This window comes from Corvus cornix, chromosome 2 (genome assembly GCF_000738735.6).
Source record: "Corvus cornix cornix isolate S_Up_H32 chromosome 2, ASM73873v5, whole genome shotgun sequence".
NCBI lineage: Eukaryota > Metazoa > Chordata > Aves > Passeriformes > Corvidae > Corvus > Corvus cornix.
The window spans coordinates 96,934,502-96,958,953 of record NC_046333.1 but is presented as its reverse complement, the minus strand read 5'-3'; the positions used below and the strand labels follow the sequence as shown (position 1 = coordinate 96,958,953).

Genomic DNA, 24,452 nt, shown 5'->3' with positions numbered 1-24,452 from the left:
GACCCCTGCGATACACTGCTAATTACTGCCCTCCAACTAGTTTGTGTTACGGGTCACCAACCACCATTTCTCTGGGCCTTTCCATTCTATTGGTTTTCCATCTGTCGCACTCTTTGTCTGTCCAGTGAATATCTCATCAGTTTCTCTCTGAAAATCTTATGGCAGACAGGGTCAAAAGCCTTTCTGAAGTCAAAGTACTCAGTATCCTCTGCTCTGTCCTCATTTCCTAAGCTAGTCTTTCACTATGGAAGGTGATCAGTAGATTGGTCAAGCATCACTTTCCAATGATGGTACCATGAAAACTACTCTTGATGAGCTTCTAGTTGATGTGGCTTACAGTATGACTTGCTTCATCACCTTCCAAGGCTCAGGGTTCTCTGGGTCTATTTTACTATCCTTCTTGAAGATAGAAGTATGCTTTTCTTTCTTCCTGTCCTCAGGCACCCTTCTCAGTCACAATGATTGTTCCAAGATCACCAAGTGGTCTTGCAATGGCAACTTTTCCATGTCAGGATTCTGTGACCTTCAAGTGAAATAAAACCAAAGTTTATCCTCCGAAGTCTTGGAAAATTTTACGGTACCTAATTCTACAGAATAGTGTGAATTTAATGCATTAGTATACCAGTGACAAAATAATTCACTCCATTCTTTTAGTTTAAGAGAGTTAAAATACTAAATGGTCAGCATATTTATGAAGCTCTGTATCAACACAAACACTTTGCACAGTTTAAGGATAGGCAAGACTAAAGAAAATAGCCATTAATGTTTACTTAATGGTGTTGATATTTCAAGTATTTTAGTAAATTTAATTAATGCCTTCCTATATCTTGTTACATTTTTTGTAAAGTTCTTTTGATCATTAATAGTTGCCCTGTAGATGTCGCTTTTTTTTTTCTTTTTTTTTCTCAAGTATTGATCTATAGTTATTTTTGAAATGCAGGTTTATAAAATGGAATGGTTACTGGTAGAATGGGAATCATTAGAGAAGAGAAATGAAGAAAAAACCAAGAAAAGATGAAAGACATGAAGTGTGTGAAAGAAACAGATTTTGGAGTTTGAGATCTGAAAGCTCAGTAAAGCATGTAAATACCAGTAAATGTCAACTGGCATTGACTTACATTTGTGAATCTCAAATGATGAGCTCATCATCACAAAAGTTTAACACCTCTCTGGTGGCTTGGTCTTGACCTGCAGTTTTCTAAAGTTTTACCTCTTTTATCCTTCCTTTAATTTTTCTTTTTTTGGTGGACTTTTTGTTCATCATTTTGGGATGCTATGATATCTTACCTCTGGGTCTTAAACTGCAACTACAGCACTACTCTGCCTGCAAGCTACCCTGGATTTTTTCCCCCTGTAGCACATTTTGCCCTCTCTGATAATTATACAGGGAAGGCAGCTCTGTAGTCCCTCCACCCTTGATGTATCATTTCTTTATGAAACTCAGTAACTTCTTGTGGTGGTGATCTGGCAGTCACCTCTTGAAAATTCTCTTTATTCTTTTTCAGCTGCTATGTACTCGCCATATTTTAATAGAACAGGCCCTCTGGCTGGGGAAAAGTTGCCAGTTAAACTTGTGAGACTGATCCACTGTTTTATTATTATTTCTTTCAGAAGCTTTTCAGTGTCTTTGATGTTACCCATGCATTTGCATTAAAAGCTGTGAGTGATTTTTTAAAATAAAATCCAATTATCCTCTTTAGTTTCTTTTGAAAAATTAAAGGCTATTTCCAATTTAATTGTGAGTATAAGCATATGGAAGGAAACACACCAGTTACTAATGGAAACGTGGCATTAATAGCGCCAGCAGCAGCAATGAGGGTTAACGAATAACTAATGTTGTGCAGACTTAATTTTAGTAACTTTTGCAGAAGTATTTGGGTCTAAGGAGGAAAACCAGCTTTTTTCAAGGAGCTGTGCTAGGACAATACTAGAGTATCATGTTTATCACAGAGTTCAATATCCCCACATACTTCTTGAGCTGTGTATACATGAGAAAAGAAATGACATTTCCAGGAGATGGCTTCTTCTGCTTTTTAGAGTGATTTTTTTGAGCCCGATCTCTTACAACTTTAGTTCTTCTGTAGTTTCACAAGGGAAAAAAAAAAAAAAAGGAGCTTCAGTCTCCGGAACGGTTAAATCATCATGGTCTCAGCTGTGTGTTTTCAAAGCAAGCTTCCTCTCTTCCAACAAATCCTTGATTTTCCTATACTGCTAACAGCAGGAGGCTATGCTTCCACAAATATCAGATTTTCTTTATCTGAAATATAGGACTGGTTTCTTGGTACTGCTGAAGATTTCCTATTGGTTCAAAGAGAAAGGAATGGGTGAATCTCTCTGGTATCTTAAATTTGCGTTGGTATGGACTTGAATTACATTATAAAATTAATTGCACCAGCCAATCACCTGTCCAGGTTGGTTGAGTTATGTATGAATTATAGTAAACTAGTAGGCTTTATTGCCAAAAAGAGGCTGGTTATAAGCAGCAGTGAGATTACACCAGTTTTGTTTGGGACACTTTGAAAGCTGAGCTCATTTAGTCATTGTCACATATCCCACCTGAGACCCATTTATGTTCCTGTTTGAACACAGCCGCTGTAAGCTGAGAAGCCCATCAGGCCCGAAGTACAAATATACGTGTAACATCAATCTGTTGTCTCAGTGGTATAGATGGCAACCCTGCCCTCCCTTCACACCCCTGCTGTTGTTAAGTTTTTGTAAAAAAAATCTTGCAGTGAACCTCAGCATTTTTCTACCACCTCTTTTCTCCTGACACAAACACAAGACCTGTTAACTAACTTGTGCAACAAGTCTATTCTTATTTCAAGATATCAGTAAAACCTTGAAATGGAAAAAGATACTTAATGATTATCACTCAGGAAGTATACTAATGATGGGTCCAGGAATGGCCTTCAGCATCACAGGAAATAAGAGGTGTAAGGAGAGAGACCTTAATTAAACATTTACAGGGAACCTTACCCACAAGATCTATTTTAACAATTTTGATAGACTGATTTCTAATCTGTTAAAATGATCAATTATAAAAGAAAAAGCCCCAAATACAATGCAGTAGAAAGCATCAAACCCCAGAAAATATTGACTTTCATTTCATGTCTGGGTAAGATGATACACTTCTTTATCAGATTTGTAATGGGATTGGTCCACATTGTTGTCTGTCCATCATACCATTGTATATAGAATCATAGCGTGGTTAGGTTGGAAGGGACCTTTAAAGCTCATCTAGTCCAAGCCCCCTGCAATAAGCAGGGACATCTGCAACTAGGTCAGGATAATTACAGTTCTGTCCAACCTGACCTCATCTGTCTCATTGTCTAATTAAAAGCTGAAGTTACTGTTCAATATCTATCCTGTATTGCTTCAGCTAAATTAACTTTTCTACCTTACCAGTTTCTCTCTTCTTAATCATACTATTGGTACTTCCTGTATTCATAAGTTCTGATTGTCTTTACATCAATGTCTCTACAGAAATTTCTAAGTGTTAAATATACACGATGATATGCAAAATGTTAAGTTTCCTCCTTTCTTCCATTCTAATTACAAAAACTTTTTACAAAGCTGACCTGAGATGGTTAAAGCTTACTATCAGTTTAGTGAAAGGATCCTGTAGAAAAGCTTCCATGAAATATTAAACATTTCATAAAGTCTTTATTAAACAGTCTTTATTGAACTCTGCTAAGAAGTTCATCAGTAATTTGACCAGTGGTACTTGTCAGTCCTGCTTTTTTTGTATGGGATGGAAATAATTCTATGTATGTCAGAAACAGTCATCTTTGCTGTAATCTGTATTAATCTTTTTCTCAAATAGTAGGCCTTTCCAGGGTCAGCAAGAATTCAAAATGGCATAAAATGGCAGTGAGCAAATACTGACAATAAATGAATTTTCAAAACTCTAGATAGGTTTATTGGCCTTTTTCTTCCTCCTTACCTAAATTTGTTGTGCAACTATTATTGCAAAATTTAATGCTTGCAAATCTTGCAGTCCTATTTTGTTAACCACAACACAGAAAACCTGCAGAAATGCTGTAGGGGAGCAACTGAGTTTTGGATGCTGCTGTGAGCCTTGACATTCACACTAGTGTTCCCACAATCTGCTTCGGACTGACTGCTCTGTACCCAGGGGGATTTCCAACTTCTGTAGACTTAGCTGAAGTAGAGTATGTCAGTAGAAGTTTAAAACTATTATTAGAAAACAAACCAGTTACTTATTGGTAGGTGGGCTTAAGCAGAACTGTCCACAATATTCATAAGTATATGGTATAGTTTTGAAGACTGGCTATGATCCAGCTTTATATTTGTTGTGCTAAACTATTTATCATTTATATTGAGGCCTATCGCAATGACTGTTTGGAAGGTACAGAACCCAAATGTATTTTGGAAATGTTTAGATAAAATTCTCTTAACTTCTATGTACAAGAATAATTTAAACAGAAAAACTAAGGAGCAGGAGTTTGGACATAAGCATATAATAATGAATATAATTTATATGAGAGAAAACATTCATATTAATAAGAACAATAAAATGGCAATACACTGATATATTAAGGTTATGTTCTTGAAAAGTAGACAGCCAGTATCCTTGTAAGACCTTTTGAACTGTATTTTAAGGTACCTACAAAGTCTGTATGTAACAGCATATCATCACCTGTGATACAGTATGATGAATGATGTAAGCATGGTCCCAATCGCTAGAAAGAAATGTCAGATCTTATGTAAATTATCTAACCAGTGCACATATTTTCAAACCTGGTGATGAAAGGAAAAAAGATTTCTCAAATGCGAATCTGTCTATCTTAGAAGTGAGCTTAGGTGTAGCAGTCCATTTACTACTCCTCAGATGGGGTGGTGAGCATTTCAGCTAATCCAGCTATCTTGTGACACTTCTTTAATCTTAGGAGTGCAAACTTTTTATGGTGCCAAGATACAGTATTTCCTATATGAAATTTAGAGAGTAATGTGAAAATCATGGTTTTGTTAAATTAATTTAATTATTTATGGCAAAGCAGTTAAAGAACAGACAGTTAACATATCTTAGTGCCAGAGCAAGTAGATTAAAGGAGACACTTTAATTGAACAAAATAGAGGTAAATATGCATTCTGCAGGAAAAGAGATTACATATAGCTCAGATATCAGGCACACAACAATTTCAGTTTAGAATAGGCATTGATAACTTTGTTGGATAGATTTCTCAAAAAATGGTATTTAGTCATTACAGGTAAAAGTTAGTGGAAAAATCCTTGGTAATTTGATTGTTAAATTTAACAGTTTGTTGATGCAGATATTTCACATATTCTTCAGTTTTCCCATACTCTGGGCTACAGAGTTGAATTTTGCCTGTATTAATGCATGAGATGGAAGCAAGGTTGAAGCTGGCATTTGTGCTTCAATGCTTTGCTTATTAGGAAAAGGCACTCAGTTAATGCAACCTGAAAATGAACCAAACATTTTCAAAATTATTTGGAAAAGGGTTATTGTTTTTAAGAAGGAAAAAAAATGTACGTAAGACTGAGAAATATCTGTTTTCCCTCCATCTGGAGATAAAATAAAAATATTCATATTTCCTTTAGTAAAGATACAACCTTGTAATAAAAGTACTGTGCACTTTGGAGTTATGTTTTAGTAGTGCCTAAGTAGTGCTGCGAGCCTCAGACCACGTATAAATTGGAGCAGATGAAAGTGAAAAGCAATGTCCCTTCCATCTGTTCTGCAGGACAGACAGTGTGTTGCTGGGTTTCAGGTGTACTCTCTTTCTTCATGGTGTCATCTCTTTTTGTACAACAGGGGGCTGAGCTCTCAGAAAATTTTTTGCATTGTAGGTCCTTTATGTTGTCTAGTGAAGGTGACCTATTTTCCAGCCCTTTAGACTGCATTTTCTTTTCTCACTTCATTGTGAATGCTTCTCACTGTTCTCCAACAATGATTTCAGTCCTCTGTGAGAGGTTTAAAACTTCAGACTCAGTGCTAAGTGTGAGTATTTTTATTTGCCTCATCACAGTTTTGCCTCACAGAGGCAAGTTGCTACAATGTCTGAGAAAACAAGGAATCCATAAAAAGTATCTGGTGTTCTTTCAGTGAAGTAAAAATAACATAATATAAAATGAATGATCAAAATTAGGAAATGGATGAATCATGGAGAAAACTTGTGATTAAAAAAAATTAATGAATTAACATTTGGAAGAATTAGCTTATTAGTATGACTACTGTTTCATATATTGAAGCCAAATAAGCACAAAGTAGCACAGTGAATGTTTGACTTACATACCTCATCAGTCCGTTGAAAACAACAGATACACGCTTCAGAATTAGTAGAATAGTGGGTCTTGAAGGAATGGCAAGAAATAAGTAGTGGGATTATGCTCAATGAACACTAAAATTTGCTTCCCATCATAGCTGGTTGAAGCTAGCTCAGCTGGGGGGTGTTGTAGTCATTGCTTTGATTGCAGACGAAGAGCTGACATTTGACTTTAGTGGTTAAAATACAGTCAGTACAGCAGCACCATGCTCTGAAATTTCAGATGAAATGTATTATGGCAAATGCCACTAACTGTAGTGCTTTAAATGACTTTAAGCACCATTTCCTCTCTGCTATTATATGCTGCTACGAATCTGAGAGGCAGTGACCCACCTTTGCATGCATCTGTGATTGATTCTTTGTAACCCTGTTCTGTACAACTGGGATCACTTGTGATTTGCTACTACCTGAAGGATGTTCAGATGAATGTCTGAATCATCAGTGTGAATGTTCGAATCGGCAGCAAATGAGATGTAATTTAAATAGTGGTGGTATGGAACACTACGCATCGAAAGAAGTCACAGTCGTAAGCAACTTGAGCATCACACCTAAAGTACCTAAGCAAGCTGTGAAGGAAAAAGGGTGTTAAAATATTTTCTCACCAGGTTGCTTCTGAAGATGCTGAAACAAGCTGCTCTTCTAACAGGAAGGAAGAATATTTATTTTCTGGAAAAAATAGATAGTGAAAGCATTTAATCACTGCGTTGACTTGAAATTGATTTGAAGATAAAATGACATTTGAATGAACCAAACTGCTACCTGATCCAACATCTAAACCAAGATACTTCCTTTAAATGAAGTGATGAAAGCATTTTTTACCCATTATCATGAGAAAAGGCTTTTCAACACAGTTGTCAGAACTAAGAGGTCTGTCTTACGAATGTGTACTCAGGCTCTGATCCAGTGGAGAAGTATGCTGCAATATGCCAAAAATACAAGGGCTTTACTATCAGCAATAGAATTTCTGCAACTTCTGATTGACACATCACTAAAATCTAGCAGCAAATAGTCCTGTAAGTTATGTAGAAACAATTGTGTGTCAAATGATCTAGTCTATTAAATTTTTTAATTTTCCCTTACACATTTTTAGTAATTTCTAAGTATATAGTACAGCACCTATCTGGATCTCCTATGTGGAATCCCACTGGACTAAATTATACTTATGAGGACCTTGGAAGTAATGTTGAGTTCAGAATTTGTGCAATAATATTCCAGGAAAATGTAATTTTCACAGCTGCGGAAAAAGGAAGCAGAAAGCAAATGCTATTATTTGCTGTATTTCTCTTTGGAAAGTCACAGATGATCTCTGGGAATTTATCCAGTGCATCTATACTGACAACAAGTACCAACTGCAATAGGCCAGGAATATAACTCTTTTACACAATTAGCCTGGTAAGGAACAGTAGGAAAAAGAACATTTTAAAAGAAAATAACAAGCTGCCTTGAGATAAGTGATTTTAAATTGACCATAATACTTTTTCTCTCTCATACCATAATTTTTTTTTTATCTGTTGTCTTTTTTTTATTATTATTATTATTTTTCTAGCAGACAAACAACCCCTTTGAACAAAGCTTTCTGAAGCATCATTCCAGGTATAAAGGGATGGAGAAGAAAGACCTTGATCTTTGACTGCATGGTAAGAGATGCACCAAACTCCATGCAGGAGTGAAATCCTGCTGGGATCACCACTGGAATTCAGGTATAACTAACTAGAAAACATTATGTGTTATGTTTATTTTACATTATCTCTTCTGTTTGCATATGCTGAAGATGTCTAAAGACATCGTACTCCTGACATGCCCATGACAAAGTTGCTAACAAATTTGGCTTCCTGATGGGAAGTCACCCAAGCCTGAAATGTGCCACCTGCCCCTTCCCCTCCACACACTGGGCATTCTCAGGCCACGTTTTTTTTGTTACTTTTAAACTCTTTCAAGTTTAGAAAATTCATAATTTTGGCTAGATTTCTGTTTGACTTTGGGAACAATGAGATAAGACAGAAGTGGCAGATGACACATTTTAGTTCTGACTGCCTCAGTGTAATGGCAGGGTTTTCTCTGAAAATCTGACTACTCCCACCATGCTCTCAATGCTCTACAGTATTAAAAAATAATTTTCTCTTATTTCTAGGGTATCCTGGGCCATTCTCTTCACATTTCTGTGTTTAGAGAGTCTTTATTTTACTAGTGCCAGAAATATTTGGTTTTACTAGCAATCTAACACAGAGCATAAAATTGTATACTTCAGCCCACAGAAATGACACTTACATTAAACAATGTATTTATTGTACAGACTTCTAATAAACAGACGCGAAAAAACCTCTCTATTTTTATGCATCTTAACTCTTTTATGTGATGGGTGAAATATAGCCTATGTCCTTAGAAAAGACAATATTTAGAAAAGGAACAGGATTCCACCTCGTGCACTAGACCTCTGGAAATGCAATAGATGCCTGTGCTACTGTGCTGATACAGAATATAATCAGATATAGTCAGATCTGATGATAATTTCTCTTCAAGTATGCTTGAATTTTTTGGATTTCCTACCTCCCTTGAAGTATTGCTGGGTTATTCCACTCTTCCAGATGACTTTTCAGATCTGAGGTTGAGTTTCTGTTCAGACATGAGAGCTAGCCTGTGCAAAGTAGCCTGTTTTGCAAGACTTAAGCCAGTAGTGGGAATAAAACATTATTTAGTCAGAGCAAGATTTTTAAGTACATATTATATTGCAAATAAATGCACTTAAAGATGTATAACAAAGCATGAAACATTCCCGTTTCTTTGTTTACTTTTGTGCCAAAAGGTAATTGCCTGTCAGATTTTGAACTTGTTTGGCATCAGACCGAAAAACAGTTCCAGTTCTTTAACTCTGTTTTGCTGTAATATAAAGCAGAAATAAACAAAAATAATTACCTTATCACTGTGATAAGTTTCAATACAAATTGGGCCCAAACCAGAGTGTACAAGAACTCATTTGGTTTCACTGACTTGCAGCACAGGATGTGTTTTCATAGGGGATTGAAGGCAACAAGCAGGGACTGCAACTCCATAAATTGTCTTATCAAGAATCTTTTGAGATCTTTCACACTGTCTCAGAGCTCAGTCACTTACATATATTTTCAGTAAGAAAGTTGCAGTTAAAATGGACATCTTACTATCTGGCAGTCTATTGACTAGCAATGAGAAGCAGATTGAAATATCCTTCTAGAGTGGTCTTCTTTCTTTGATAGAGGATCTATCACTATTCTGAATACCAGTTCTGAAAAACGAATGAAAAGGAAGGGCTTTTTTTATGTGCTATGGACATATATGTAGAATACAGATTGTAGAGATAGTATTTCTAGTGGTTAGAGGAATACAGAGATGCTTTTGATAGTTTTTCCTGCTCTCAACCAGATTCTAGTGACTTATGGGTTTTGTATCTGATCTCTTGATGAATTCCTAGGTTGCTTTCAATTTCTTTTTGAGAATACTCAGTTCCTAAGCAAACCAACATCCACAGTTAGCCAGTCTGTGTAACTGATAGCATCTGTCTAGAGAGAGAAACAAGTGTTTGCTATTTCCTCTGGCATTTTCAAGACTTTACAAGAAAAGTGAGCACTCATGCCTCATTACCAGCTGTGGCAATCAACATTGATGCTAAAAAATGTAAGCTTTGTAATTTTAGTTATAAACTAAATAGTCTAAGAGATTGGTATCTCTGTCGTGCTGTGTTATGCTTAACATTTTTTGGTTGTTTGGTGAATAAACTCACCACACCCAGCTGCAGAAGTCTCCAGAGAAAACTGCAACAGGAATATCCTCCTCAAGCACTTTCCTAGGGAAAGCAGTAGTATAAGGGAAAATCGCACAATAAAGATTACAAATGCCTCCTCATAGTAAATGTAACAGGACTGGACTTGTGTTTGCACTCAGCTTAATTATAATAATTTTTTAAAGATGTCAGGAGAAGATGTATAAATGAGCAGGAGTGGTAAAACATGTACCAAAATTATGAGTCACATTTAGAGAGCTAGACTTCTCATTTTTACATTAAAATAAACCTAAAAATATATTCTAGAAAGTGAAGTATATAAAGTGATTTCAAGTTGCTTCTTCAGTTTTGGGAATTGTGATATACTGGGCTTCACAAGCTTTTTAATTCATATAATATATTATTTTTACCTTTAAAAATATGTCACACTAAAAAAAAGGGTTGCAAAATATTTGTAGAATCTGGTATATATATTATAAAAAGATAAATGTATTATCCAGTTGATTGTTTGGAAATATTTTCTCTTATGGTTTAGCAATTATAACTGGTATATTTCCTCTTTGTCCCATAACACCAGAGTAAATACTAAGTTCCATAAACTTGTCCTTATTGTAAGCATTCAGATATACTATTGCTCTAAATTATTCAAAGATTGATACAACATGACACTATGTAAAATTTGTAGGTTTTAGAGGACACTGCACTGGTTTATATGTGTAATAAATCTTACAGCAAAGTGAGGAATGATGGAGAAATTTACTTTTTCAAACAGGTATTTTATCTGTCTATAAAACTTTAGTATTTAAAACAACTATGAATTGTGTCTGATTTTGGTGCTACTTGCATTCCACTCCACACAGCCTCTAGGAAGATTGCATGGTGCTCTGCATGTAGCAGCAACCCTCAGATCAGTGCAGTTTGGTAAGTTCTGGTCATCTCTGTGGGTGTAGCAATGGACAAATCTCACAGGTTTCTCCTGACTTACATACAGAAACTGCTTGTTTTAATGGAGAGGAGCCTGATTGGAGTGCCTGAATTCTGCTGGCACTAGTGGGTTTCACCATAGCCCTAAGGTGACAAATTCGGTCTGTGACAAGTGAAAGCAGAGCTTTTCAAGAGACCACGAATAACTGAGATGTCCTATATAGGTCTGTTTCCTTTCCCTCTCTCCAAATGACGGCACATTTACATTTCTGTACTGCTTTGTGCTAGTAATTAAGGGCAAAGTGTGTGTAGTAAAAGCAGAGATAGCAGGAGAAAGAGAGTGTGAACTAGCAAAACATGCAGAAAAGGGACTCAGTGGAGCTTTCTCAGGCAGTCTGCTCCGTTGTGTTTTTTGGGGGGTTTTTTTTTTGGGTTTGGATGGTTGGTTGGTTGGTATTTTTTTTAAGTTCTGTGCAACAGTGAAGGATGAATTAAGGTGGCATTTTTTGCTTGTTTGTTTGTTTGTCTCTTTTGGCAGAGATACCTGACTCTCTTTGAAAACCCGAGCATATTTTCCATTTGTTTGCTGTTTTGCTCATGTCTGCATCAAGGCAGACAGTGTGGAGCTGAATCCCTTCAGAGTTCATCATTGATGCCACTGAACATTTAGTTAGATGTAAATACAGTTGGAACAGAAATAAGCTACTCTCACCAGAGTAAAAGGAAGAGTATGGGTAGTGTGAGAATCTTGAAAACTGGAGTGTTTTTTTTCATTTTTGCTTGATCTTTTTTAAAGATGTCCCTAACCAAGGCTGATTTCAAGAGGTGCCTCCACACATGAGGATGTGATGTGTCCTGAGTACACCCTGTCCTTCCCAGCCAGGGGGTCTGCAGGTGCCCTGTAAGTAGATTCTTACCAGGATTTTATTTAAATGGATATGTTAATTTGATATAAACATCTCTTTTGTGTATTTGTGTATTTTTAAGCTGCGGGACTGTCTCATTAATTCAAGTAATTATCCAGAGCTGTGACTGAATCTGCTTTCTCTGATGCACTGCAAATTAAGGCCAAAGAAGAGCTTCTGAGGAGCCACAGAACCCAAGCAATTCCGTGAGTAGCTGCGTGGCTGCAGCCTCCAGACAATTTACCCTTGCCTTGCCTATGCCTCCCTGAAAGTAGTCTTGCTCTGCTGTTTTAGATCAGAGCATGAAGTTTTTCCTGATAACTTTCCCCTATAATATCATGTCCCATGTATTATTTATTGATAAAAATCCTTCTTTTATTATAAGAAACGAAAGACCTGAAAATGTTTCTGTCATCTACTGTGGTCGTTAATCGGATTTACCAAGAGTGATTATTAGGACATAACAAAGCAGTATCTCGGCAGGTTTTGGACAGTCTGCCCGTTTGTGTTTTGTACTCATATGCCATCAAATTAACAATTAGGTTTAATGGTTTTGGTGCTTTACTCTTTTATTAATGCTTCTTTAAGGCTGGGGAAAAGAGAGGTTTGCAAATTGCCGACTCTGGCGGATCATCAGTGCCAGCACCATTTCCCCTTCCCGCTCGCGGGGGCGGGAGAGCCGCGCAGCTCTCCTGCAGTTCCAGGGAGCGGCCACAGGAGGGCGCTGCGCACTGACGGTAACTCCTGGCGGCCCCGGTCCCAAAGCGCCGTGAGCGCGCGGCTCGCTCGGGAACCGTTCCAAGTGATTTCAGACTGGGCACTACTCGCCCTGTCTAGATTATATATGGCAAGATATATTGGATTAGGATAGGGGAAAGAGTGAAAAAGCCCATCCACGGAGTAATAAGAAAAATACATTCTATCTAGCAACTACAGATATTAACAAAATTGAAAGTTATTAAAGCAGCATACTCTGTTGCAAATATGCCTTAAGGGCATGCCATTTTTACTCATAGAACAGTCTAATACACTGCATAAACTTGCAGCCGTATGCTTCTGTAGTGCTGATGAGCATCTGAAAGCTGTGATTTTCTGTTTACATGTTCCACTGCTTCCCCCAATGCCCCCAAAATCCAAACTTCCTAATTGGCTTTAAAAATGAAATCTCTTGGAAGTTCCTGTAGACCTGTAAAGTGTTTTTAGTCTTACCTAGTAGAGGTGGGTTGTGTTCTTTTTTACTCACACAGATTTGCCTGCCTGTTGCCTAGAAAAATGTGAGTTCAGAGGGCTCAGCAGCAGACAGATTGCCTAGGGAGTGTAAAAGCTCCACATTTACTAGGAGAGGTTCACAGACAATACAGATCAGGAATGAAATATTACCAGGTAAAGTAATTCACAATTTATCAACTTCAGCCCTCGGGACACCCTCTGAAACCATCCTTACATGTTTTGTAGAATAAGTTCTCCGAACGTGTACTGAGGAGGAAGAGATGCAGTTCAGTGTAACTGAAGGGTGTGCCCACTGTCATCTTGCAGCTGCAAGCTTTCAGTTAGGCAGGCTGCCTTCCTGGAGACTTATGTGGCTTCAAATTTGGTAAGTAATTTAAATAATTAAAATAAGCACTTTTTCTCACTGGTCATTACAGTTCTTGAAACGTAGCACTTCATAAGTATGGTTAACAAAGGGATAGGGATAAATAAAGGATGTACCCTCCATCATTAGTAGGATGCTATAATAATGAATTGGCATCCTGGTAATTAAACAAAGCAAAGCAAAAAATCTTTCAAATGCATGAAATTTTAAATGCAGAACATTTCTAGAAGTTAAATCACCGAGCAGTAGGCAACCTTCATGTATTTGTTCTTTAGTAAGTGCAACTTTATTTTGCCCTTGAAAGCCATTAAATGGCATTCCTAGTACCCAAGGATGTCTGTTTATACTAATAGCCAGAAAAAAGAAATCCTGAATGGTGAAAAATGCTTTTAAACTATTTATGAATTATATTATTCTAATTTAGGGAGTTGCTGTTTGTCTTTTTATGGCATTTTTCCACTGTGATTCAAAACCCAGTCAGTTTATGTTATCCTCCTTTGTTAATTTTCTTCTCATCTTTCTTCTCATGTACACAATCGAGGATATTTAGGTCTATAGGTAAAGGTTCCATAAAAGACCTTGGGTTTTTTTATGCTGGTTTGACTGTCTTATGAAACACAGTCCATCTTAGCAGATTTCACAGAAACACAGAATTACAGAAGTGTCTGAGGTGGGAAGAGGGTGTTCTGGTCCAGCCCCCCAGCTCAAGATGTGTTGCTTAGAGCTGGTTGTGCAAGACCATGTCCAGATGGCTTTTGAATATCTCCAAGGTGGGAGTCTCCACCACCTCTCTGGGCAATGTGTGCCAGTGCTCAGCCATCCTCACAGTGAAAAAGGGTTCTCTGGTGTTCAAAGGGAGCCTCGTGTATTTCAGTCCCGCCACTGGGCACCTCTGAGAAGAGCTTGTCTCCATCCTCTTTACACCCTCCTTTCAGGTATTTGTACACATTGATCAGATCCCCCTGAGCCTTCTCTTCTTCAGTCTGAAACAGCTCCAGCTCCTTCAGCATTTCGTCATAGGAGCGGTGATTTAGCGCAGATGCTTCCAGGAATATGGCTATGCCAATGTCTCTGCAGCTAGTGCTTCTTGATCCAGGGGATCGTGGCAAAAATTAGAAAAAGAGCTTTCAAAAAATAAGCAAAATTTATATTTAAAAAAAAACTTGGCTAAAAATATGAGCTTCATTCTGTAGAGTCCGGCTGAACAGGAAGAAAATCCATTTATTATTTTATTCTTGATCTCCTGCTAGGCCAAGGTAAATGTCATACAAGGTATTGACATTTCAATTTATATTAGACTATGAGCCACTTCAGAGAAAAGGTAGAAAAAGCCTACACTGAACTGTGTCAGGATAGAGCCTGCAATTGAATCCTTTGTATACATATTTTAAAAATACTTGCTAGACTGTGAATTTTTGGTATACAGTGAGGAAAGTCCAAAACAACAGCTCATATGCAACAATAAACTGAGAACTTATACTAACTACTTTTGAGATTTGACATGCACAGCTGTCATGACACTGAAAGTTGTATCTGCCAACACATTAAATCTGTCACAGATAAATCAGCAAATAGTCGTGTCGTGGGTGGAGAGGGAGCTTCAGATAAAGTTAATAAGAGAAGCCCTCCCATTGAGTCACGAGGTGCAGGAAGTAGCCCCTTCTTTCTAAAGAGCCTGGGTGCAGCTGGATCCAAGCCTACACTCAGACTTTGTCAGTGGTTTCAATATAAGGAATTATAGAGGTATGGTTGAACCTTTGTACAACTTTGTCTGGCAGGATTAAAGATGGCAAGCCAAATATATTTATATAAGAATGAATGACTTACTATGCTAAATGAAGAGACAAAAAGATCTTAATCAGCATTATTTGCTACACAGTATAGAAGCTAAAACTACTAGTATAGTACAGTATAGTGTGCTCTATTAAAGCAGCTGTATTACAGCTAGCAAAAAAGAAGCAATTATTAAGTAGAGATTGATGTTACTCACCCAGACCAATGACCCTGGGCACGTCTCTTTTGCTCAGTCTGGAGGAGTGACCTTGAGGGGCATCCCCACCCAAGGGAGGAATCTCCACACGCACTTCAAGGGGTATTTTAGAAGAACCTGCCTTTTGAAAGTGGGACTGGACTTTGAGAGTTTAAAGTGATTGACTGTCAGTCATATGTTTCAGGCCAGCTGTGCCAGCTCAGCATTTTTAGATAAGGATAGTTTACCATGTCTGCCACATCTTCACCTTGAGATCAGGGTGTTTAACTTTGGGGTTGATGAGTCAGGCAGGTTCTAACATAATTCAATACCAAAAGCAGCATGACACCCCCTCTCAGTTCACCACTAGTAACTTGCAAAACAGCGCTGTTTGAGTTGTTTTGCACATTCCAGGCAGAGCATCCTGCTGCACACATGACTGTCACAAAAACTGGAATTACAAATGTAATTGTAATTGCACAATATGTTACTGCATCCTACTGTCTATCCAGACACGTGTAATGTCCAATGCAATTTAAAGGTAATGTGCTATTTTTGAGCTTCATTGTTACATTGTTTGTATTGAATTTTCTGGACATACCTTTCTGCAAGACATATAAGACAAGGCTGGGATGATTGTACAAAAACATGCAGTTTCTCCAAACTGAATTGCTTTTCAAGATTTTCAGTGATACTAAATTTTGTATTGTTTCCAATAATTTTTTTTCCGGACAAGGGTTTATATACAATATAAAAAAATATTTTTTTTGTAATTAAAACCTGTTAAAAATCTGGTTAGAGGATATAGAGGCACAAATTTCATAGGGCATTGAAATGCAGGTCCATTATTGCTACTGATTTTGGTGTATTTATACAGGTTTAAGTGAATAACCATAGACTTAACACATTAATAAGCCAGGACCTTTGTGAAGACACCTTTTTTTTTCTTTAGACAGGGTCTAGAGACTTCTTTTCACAATATATGAGTGCAGGTGCAGTCCACATTAACACCTCAGCTCTTTTGGTCTGTGCAGTTGGCTGGTACAGTTGTTCCTCTCCTTGGGGATATATAACTATAAAGCACAATGTCAGCTTTTGTTTTAAACAAGAATCTCTAATCCTTTTCTTTGTGAGAAATAATCTTTAACCAGTATAATGCTGTAAGCCTGGTTGCTAAGGTTGAGCCTCTTGCTCTAATGTGTCATTCTCTGAAGTTCAAGGCTTAGTTGTGCTCCCTGGGATTCTGCAGAGCCCTTTTTGGGACACTGTCAAACTGCCACAGCATCTACTGATGTTGGAAAGGAACATCAATTAAATTCACAGTTAAAGGGAGTTTACAGCATCTGGCAATAAAGCCACAGAAGTCTTTTTGTTTACTATCAGATTAATTTTTGTTTGATTTTAAGCTTTACTGCAATCTATTCATGACTTGATATTGTCTCTATATCTTATACTAGCAATTTTTATGTCTTTATTTCTTCCACTGCAAACTGAGTGTAAAATTCCATCTTGTATCCTGGACAGGATGCTAAACAATCACTGTCACAGTAGCTCAAGTGAAGTAATTTTACTTTGTAGCTGGGACAGGATAAGAAATCATGAACCATACCTTTGTCTTTGATCTACTGACCTTCAAAATAGATAAAAATTTATTTCCAGTTCTATGGACAAGACAGATACAACTATTTGAGATTCATTGCAGGAAATTCAGCATTACAGTGGCTCATATCAAGGAAAATTCCCGATTTGATCACATTCCTGTGTATGATAACAGATGAGGGACATTTTTAAAAAATCATACTGGCACTTATTCCAGAAGGGGGACACAGCCCTATGAATAGTCTTGAACAATAGTATAGGCAAAGATGAAGAAAGTGAAAAATTTCGGGGAGGTCAGACTGTATGTGACAAGTGTGATCTGTTTGTTATGAAACAGGAAAGCCAGATTAACACAGACACTGAGAACTTTACTGTCAGGTCCTTACTTGAAAAGACATAGTCAATGTAATGTAACAGATTTGGTAGAAATATTTTGGAGCAAAACTTTGCTGTGGTGTAACTGTTATGTGCATCTACAAAATTTGTGTCTGTGTTTCCAGACACATCCCCAAAAGTCAATGCAATTAATATAACAGACATCACTTACATTGTTAGTTTATGACTCATCATATTCATACTTGGATTGAGTATTTTCTTTTACACAGCTATTGTTCTACTTATCTCCTTTTCCCCCTTCTGTCCTTCTAATATCACCTTCTCTTGAAATGCTTTATTGTTTTCATTGGCCCCCTTGCTTTCCTTTCCTATTTTTGGTGTATTTTTAGGCTCTTTTAATACTTTCTTTTCAAAATATATCACAGAGTGCTTTTAATTTAGCACAGGGAACTACTCAGAAGCCTGATGAAATGTTTGCTGACGCTTATGGTATGGCACACAAATACTACCAAAGTCCATTTAGTTCTGCAAGACTGTACTTAACAAATTCCCTTTTGTGAATTCTTTTCGAGACATTCAAATGTGTGAAGGTACAGTGGTCATTAGGGACAAGGGCCAGGCTAAGGTGACACAGAATAACACCATTCATATTTTTGACGAATCAAAACCAAATTGGATAGCTCTGACTGTCCTTCATTCTCTTCTGTTTCTCTCCTTCACAAGCCAAACTTAAATTAGAAGCTGGGAAATGGCATCTGCTATTTGGTTAACCACACGGTGTTACCAAACAATCATCCTTTCTTAAAGCAAACAAAGCTACGTAACAGAAACCAGTTCTGTAATTAATAAATGGCAAACATAGAAGGGCATTTCAGATAGTGTGGATCTTGAAGATTGTTTATCCTCACTAGCTGGTCTTAGGAAGATGTAGCAATGCTGGATAGGTTTTAGTGGCATCTAAATTGCCATGCAATTTCTGAATTAGAGAAATTAAGGTGATATCAACACAGTCCCTACGTGCATATGGTCAGTTCAGATGTGATAAAAAAGCAAGGCAAACTTCTGACGGCAGAAGATGGATGATGATATTGACAGCCATTTAAATAGTTGTAAAATGTGCCTATCAAACAGAATTGTTCCAGCCCTGGGACTATTTTACCTGCAAAAGGGGGCAAGTAAATCACATGAGACAGATTCCATTGACTTTGAGGAAAAGGAAAGACAAGCCTTTTTTATTGCTATTGATGTTTGCTCTTATTGACTAAGTGTTTGCCACAGACTCAAGTACCACCAGACACATAAATACAAGGAGAACCTTGTGTGTGTCCTTTATCTGACTGGGGGAAACAATTTGCAATTTACATTCTGCAGTTTTCCTCCAACACACAGAACAGTTTGAGAAGAGTGTGCTGAAAATTGGTTCAAATAATCCTCCTGTCCTACAAAGTCCTTGCTGAGTTCAAAGAGAATGTTTTCCTTTATAGTGCAGAAGAAAACATTTGACACTCTATCACTGTGATTTCACTGCCTGAATTATCTCTGAACTTTGCTAAGTCACAGCCTGGCTTAGTTTGTTAATGCTATATTTTGTGAAGATGTTAGGGCATAGGGTCACCTTAAAAAAGACTGATGCAGGAATTCCCTTCCTCATAAATTTTTGTGGAAAAAACTAGCTCTAATAAATGTGTGCAACAGAAAAAGAAAATGAAAAAATTGTAACAGCCTGGATGATTAAGAGGAGGAATATTTCTGAATGATCAAGACAAGTGAAAATCCATTAAAGCAATACAACTCTCAGCTGTCACATCCCTCTCTGGGAACCATGGAGGAGCTCATGTTTCCAGAAGGGATAACAGACTTCAGCTGTTACATCTAACAAGGTTACTAATTTAGCTCTGGAGGTAGAAATCTGTAATTTGTTACCAGGGGTTTCCTGTCCAGACCTCCCAGGAGGGACCCTACAGTGAGACCAACTGGGGATTGAGTAATACAGAAAATAGAGAATACAGGCTTTTGGCCAGGATAGGTTCTGGGAATAGAAAGTGTGTTCTTGAAATTAATAGCCATCTTAATGAATCATTATTTTACATAGGCCTCAACTTATTTCAAAACAGCTTTACAAGAATAAAATCTTCCTATGCTACCTGTAGTAACGCAATTATCATATATTGCATGCTGTACTGATATAATATGGGAATTCATATATAACTTACAGAGAAAGCTAAATTTTGGACTTCTTTATGATTTATTAATCATCAAAACTTAAGTACTTGGAAGAACTTAAAACTTAAAAGAGATTCTATTTTCCTCTGCTGATGAATTATTGTACATTTTATGATGGAATAAGGTGAATCATTACAAAGTATAACATAAGTCTAAATTTGTTAGCACTTTTAGGCAGACAACACAAATCTTTTGAGTAACTAAACATAAGTTTAACATAACCTCAGCTACAACAGTGCAATAAATGTGAGTAGATGACTTGGCTTTTTTTATTATTATTTTTTGAATTTGCACTGTTGGTCACAGGTTACTGTGGGGAAAAGAACATGCAGGTTTAGAGCTAGGTGAGTTATCTGGGCTAAAGCAGTTTTCTTTTCACAGGCACAGGTAGCAAGCATCCCTTTGTGCTTAGAAAGGGAATGGGTAAATTTCAGAGGGAAAGTGATGTTGTTGCTACAAGGATTACAAAGACAAACTTTGAAATATGGATCTGTATCTACTCCTGTAAGGTGACACTCCATTGACTTCACTTGATACTTGCTTTACTGAGAATTGGTCCAACAGATTTTAATGCAGACTGTAACAGAGAAAAAATTGCTTTCTGCACAGCTGATGGTGTAATGTTGTTTTAAACAGATTGGATGAATTGAAACACTTTCTCTCCCTCCCTCCTTCCCTCCCTCCCTCTTTTTGCTTCAAATATTTGAATGACAATGGTCTTTTCTGCACTTAATCAGATCATAGATGCAAGCGTCTATTCTAAAGCCACTCTTATTTTTGTCAACCTGTTTGCTTGCATATTGCTGGTAGGAGAGCTTTCTAATCACAATATTCCAATCTAAAGAAAATCTATAAGAGGCAGAAATGAGAGATGGCTCAAATCACCTTGCAGCTAGTGTTTGTTCCAAATAGAACAGTCTTTGAGGCATTTGTCATTATAACTAGAAGAGTTTTATGGCCCTAAAAACAAAGGTCAGAGACTGCATATGCTTCTGTACTGCACGTAATCATCATTTACAATTGCACCAGAGTGTGAAATAGTAGTCAGCTTTTGTTGGTTTTTTCTTAACCTCTTCTTATTTAATAAAGTCTCTGTACCAATACAAAGACTGCAATGAAACTTTAAGATTCCTCTGTCAAGTGTTGGGTCACTCTGTTTTTCTGGAAAGGTTTGCACTGCTCCTCCTTGGGGCAGAAAAATAAAAAAAGTGAAATAATAAAAATCCCAAGTTGTTAGACTGAGTTTTTGTGAGCCTCCAGGATGTCAATGTTTCACATTTAGCACACAGTTCCCAAAGAAATATCTGTTAGATGTTCAAGGGATAAAGTCAAAGAGGAGATATTGATTGAGCAAATGAGTTGGATTAGCCTGGGGTTTGGGATATCAGTGCTGCCATTTTGTGAGATGTTTAAGCTAATGATGTTTATGGAGGTAATTCTGGGCTTGACTTAGTATTTGCTGAAGACAGTAGAGGCCCTTCTGTCTACTTTAGTGGCATTTCAAATAGGTTCATAGCTGAGTAGGGGGCAAAGCCAGTTGGGGAGAAATAGTGCCCCCTCGATGTCTTCATTGCTTATATATCTGTATGTGTTTATGTATATAGAAATATTATAAAAAATTTAAAAATCTGTCTTTATTAATCCCCAAGAGAATATATTTTGTTATTCTCCTTGCTTTTTTTGGTGTGTAGGATTTACTCTAAACCTAGCAGCAGCAAGACTTGCTCACTGAAAACAACATCATAGCCATGAGGATTTGTGGCTCTTTATACTTGACAATTCATAAAGGTGTTACTCAGATCACTCCATTCTCACATATGTTAATTAAAAGATTGAATATTTATGTAGAGCTTATACTTTCTGAGAGTTATTTTCTTGATAATATGACTGTCTTTCATAGAATCAAAAAACGGCCTTGGAAGAGACCTTAGAGATCACTGAATTCCAATCCCCCCTGCTTTACACATGAATCCCTCCCACAAGAGAATGTTGCTCAGAGCCCCATCCAGCCTTGCCTGGAACACTTCCAGGGATGGGAAGTTCACTTCCTTTCTGGGAAACCTGTTCCAGTTCCCTCTGTAAGAGCAGTGAGGCACCTTTAGAAGACTTGTAACTGTACAGTACCTGTTGCTTGGCAATTGAAAAGCTTGACATAAATATTCACATTTTAGACCTTAGCCAATACTTGAATTTTACAACCTCTCTCATCCCACCAGGAGAGTCATGGGCTGAAATTAGCATAACCTTGAATGCTTCAGCTGGGCTTGTAGCAGAGATTTACAAGTACCATTTCATCAAGCAGTGGCCAGAATCCCATCAAGGATTTTCTAAAAAATTCAAAAAGCTAAAATCTAACCCCCTTTCCATGATAACTCAGAAGATACATAGTAAGATGGCCTTAAATCTCCCCTGAGAACTGTGTTGAAAAGAAAAGTTTTGTCTTCTGGTAAGAATGGATACAACTCAAATATTCTATAGGAGAAAACAAAATAGTTAGGAATTTTGCAGCAAAAGAGGCACAGTACATGGCAGACCCCTGCTACTGAACTGCATGATGCTTTGCATCATAGACCATCCCTCTAATTGTGATGACTTATTTTTATTCAAGGGCAGTTAAAACTAATTTTTATGCTGCCTGCTTAGCACTGCCCTTGCCTGGAGACCACTGTGGCTTAAACCTCAAATACGTTAAATAAGAAATTGTAAACAGTGGCATGAAACTTTGGAAGAACTAATTGGAATGTAAAAGAAGCATTATAATTTGAAAATGTAAACTGTAAACATAAGGGCAGGTAACCTCTGGAACAGAAAAGTGCAAGAGAGAATAGAATACATGGGATCAATTTGTTGCCCCTTCATAAAATAAGCATGAAACCCAGAAAATCAAAATTTAAAAATAAAATTTCAAAAAATTTAAAAATATTTGGAAAGACATATATTCCCTGAATACCTCATTCTCCCTTTCTATGATAGAAGATTTTTTTTTTCCTGTGAAGCAAAAACCCTCCTCTCTCCTCTTCCCAAAGCCACTTCAGGGAATAAATATAGAAAGACCTTCTGATAAGACCCACAAAACCTCACAAGCTTTCTCTCTGCCTTGACTTTGCGAAGGAGTCAGCTAGTTTTGCCTTACATGGATATCAGCTCAATTAGTGCACGCAGATTTGTTGATAGTCTATCAGATTTCTCATCACTGCAACAGCTTCCCAATCAAAACGATTACACAGAGGACATCTTATAAAAATGTAGTTATAATTTAACCTGGAATTTATGCTCATATGGAGTGAGAAGGGATGACTAGACTTTTATTCATGAGGGATGGTGCCAACACAGGTTGTGTAAAAGGACAGATCTGCATTTGGGTGCTGTGTGCAGCCATTATGTGTGAGGCATTTTAGGACTAATCAAACTGTACTTGATTCCCAGGCACTCTCAGGACTACTAATGGAGCTGGAGGGTAATGCTGTGGCATTTGTGAGAGTCATCCTGCACCAAAAGGAAAGGAGTTTTCCATGTGGGGAGGCGCTCACTATGGCTGTTACTTTAGTCTTGGGGTATGACACAGTGCAGCTGAAAGAAACAGGTCAGTCCTTGGTGCTGTCCTGATCCTTTAGGTGCAGAAAAAAACCAGTCACCTCTACTTTTCGCTACCTTATTAGTTTTTGGCTTGGATTTGAGGACAGATGAGTTTGTGACACACGTGGAGAAGTTAACTTGAGATCGTGATGCCATAAAATTTCCTACATTGTTTTCTATTGTTGTGATGAGATATACCTGTTAGGTATAAACTGTGATCTCTTACATATAAAAAGTGATTCAAAATTATCCTGTGGATGTCAGAAATATAATAAAATACAAATACATTTTACCAGAGATACTGCAAACTATAGAAATGAGCAGTTCTTAGTTTTACATTGATTAACACAAAAATCTGCCTCAGTAATACTGAGTTAGGAAATGATCCTGGGACACAGGTATGAGAGACCAAAGTCTGCCTAAATATGACACTAAAGTCATATAGTCATGTAGGAGGGAAAACAAAGATAGAAAATATCAAAAGAAGAACTTTTAATCTATACAAGAGGAGCCAGAAGTAGTGGTAAGAGGAAGAGCAATACACACACAAAAGTAATTATACTGCTAAGCAAGCACATGCTTGAGAGATCGAAAATGATACTCAAAGAGAGAAGAATTAAAAAACAAATATCAATGAACCACGGGAAAAAACGTAAATCATCTGTGGTCAAAGTGAAGCTTAGAAAAGTTTTAAACATCAGATAAGAAGAGGACTGTTGAGACTAGGCAATGTAACAGGGAAGCAAAGGTGAAGACTGTTGCTAAGGTTTCACAGGAGATTAGTAGTGCAGTTATTCATTTTTTCATTATGTGAGATACAAGAAATGTGAGACAACAAATATTTAATAAATGACCAGCATTATTTATTCATAGAGGACAGAGCCAATGGAAAAGGAGAAAATATTAATTAATTTTGCACTTCAGGATTCCCAGCAGAATGTGTAGAACAGATGCTGAAGGTAAACAAATCTCTTGCACTGCAATTGGATTTACCATAGACAGAGCTGTAGAAGAGGAGTAATATAAAATATAAAAACTCATGTGGAAATCATCCAAACTCAGTTTCCAGACCATAAACAAGTAATTCTATTTTTTTTCTGCAAAGTATGCATTGTTTTATCAGTATTTGTTTTGTAACAGTTCCCTGTATGAACCTCTGAACAGATCCTTTGGTCTTTGTCCAAATAACTACTATCTCAGGCCTTATGGTGTCTTTCTGGGCCAGTGTTTCTGAATCTTTCTGGAATGAAGCTTGATTCTGCCA

The 24,452-nt window shown here is 37.2% G+C and overlaps 1 protein-coding gene across 8 annotated transcripts in view; it reads left to right on the top strand.

Moving 5' to 3' along the window:
• The window catches only part of SOCS6 (suppressor of cytokine signaling 6), a 120,984-nt gene that overhangs the window by 74,847 nt on the left and 21,685 nt on the right, over nt 1–24,452 (top strand). For 6 of the 8 annotated variants that reach the window (XR_005604775.1, XR_751473.4, XR_002044768.3 and 3 more), the window contains 5 exons: nt 7,858–8,008; nt 10,923–10,983; nt 11,783–11,887; nt 11,974–12,097; nt 13,347–13,485. The gene's annotated coding sequence lies outside the window, so the exon portion shown is untranslated. Of the gene's footprint in view, nt 1–7,854; nt 8,009–10,922; nt 10,984–11,782; nt 11,888–11,973; nt 12,098–13,346; nt 13,486–24,452 lie in introns of all 8 variants that reach the window. The other 2 variants (XR_751471.4, XR_002044771.3) reach the window with 2 other exon arrangements.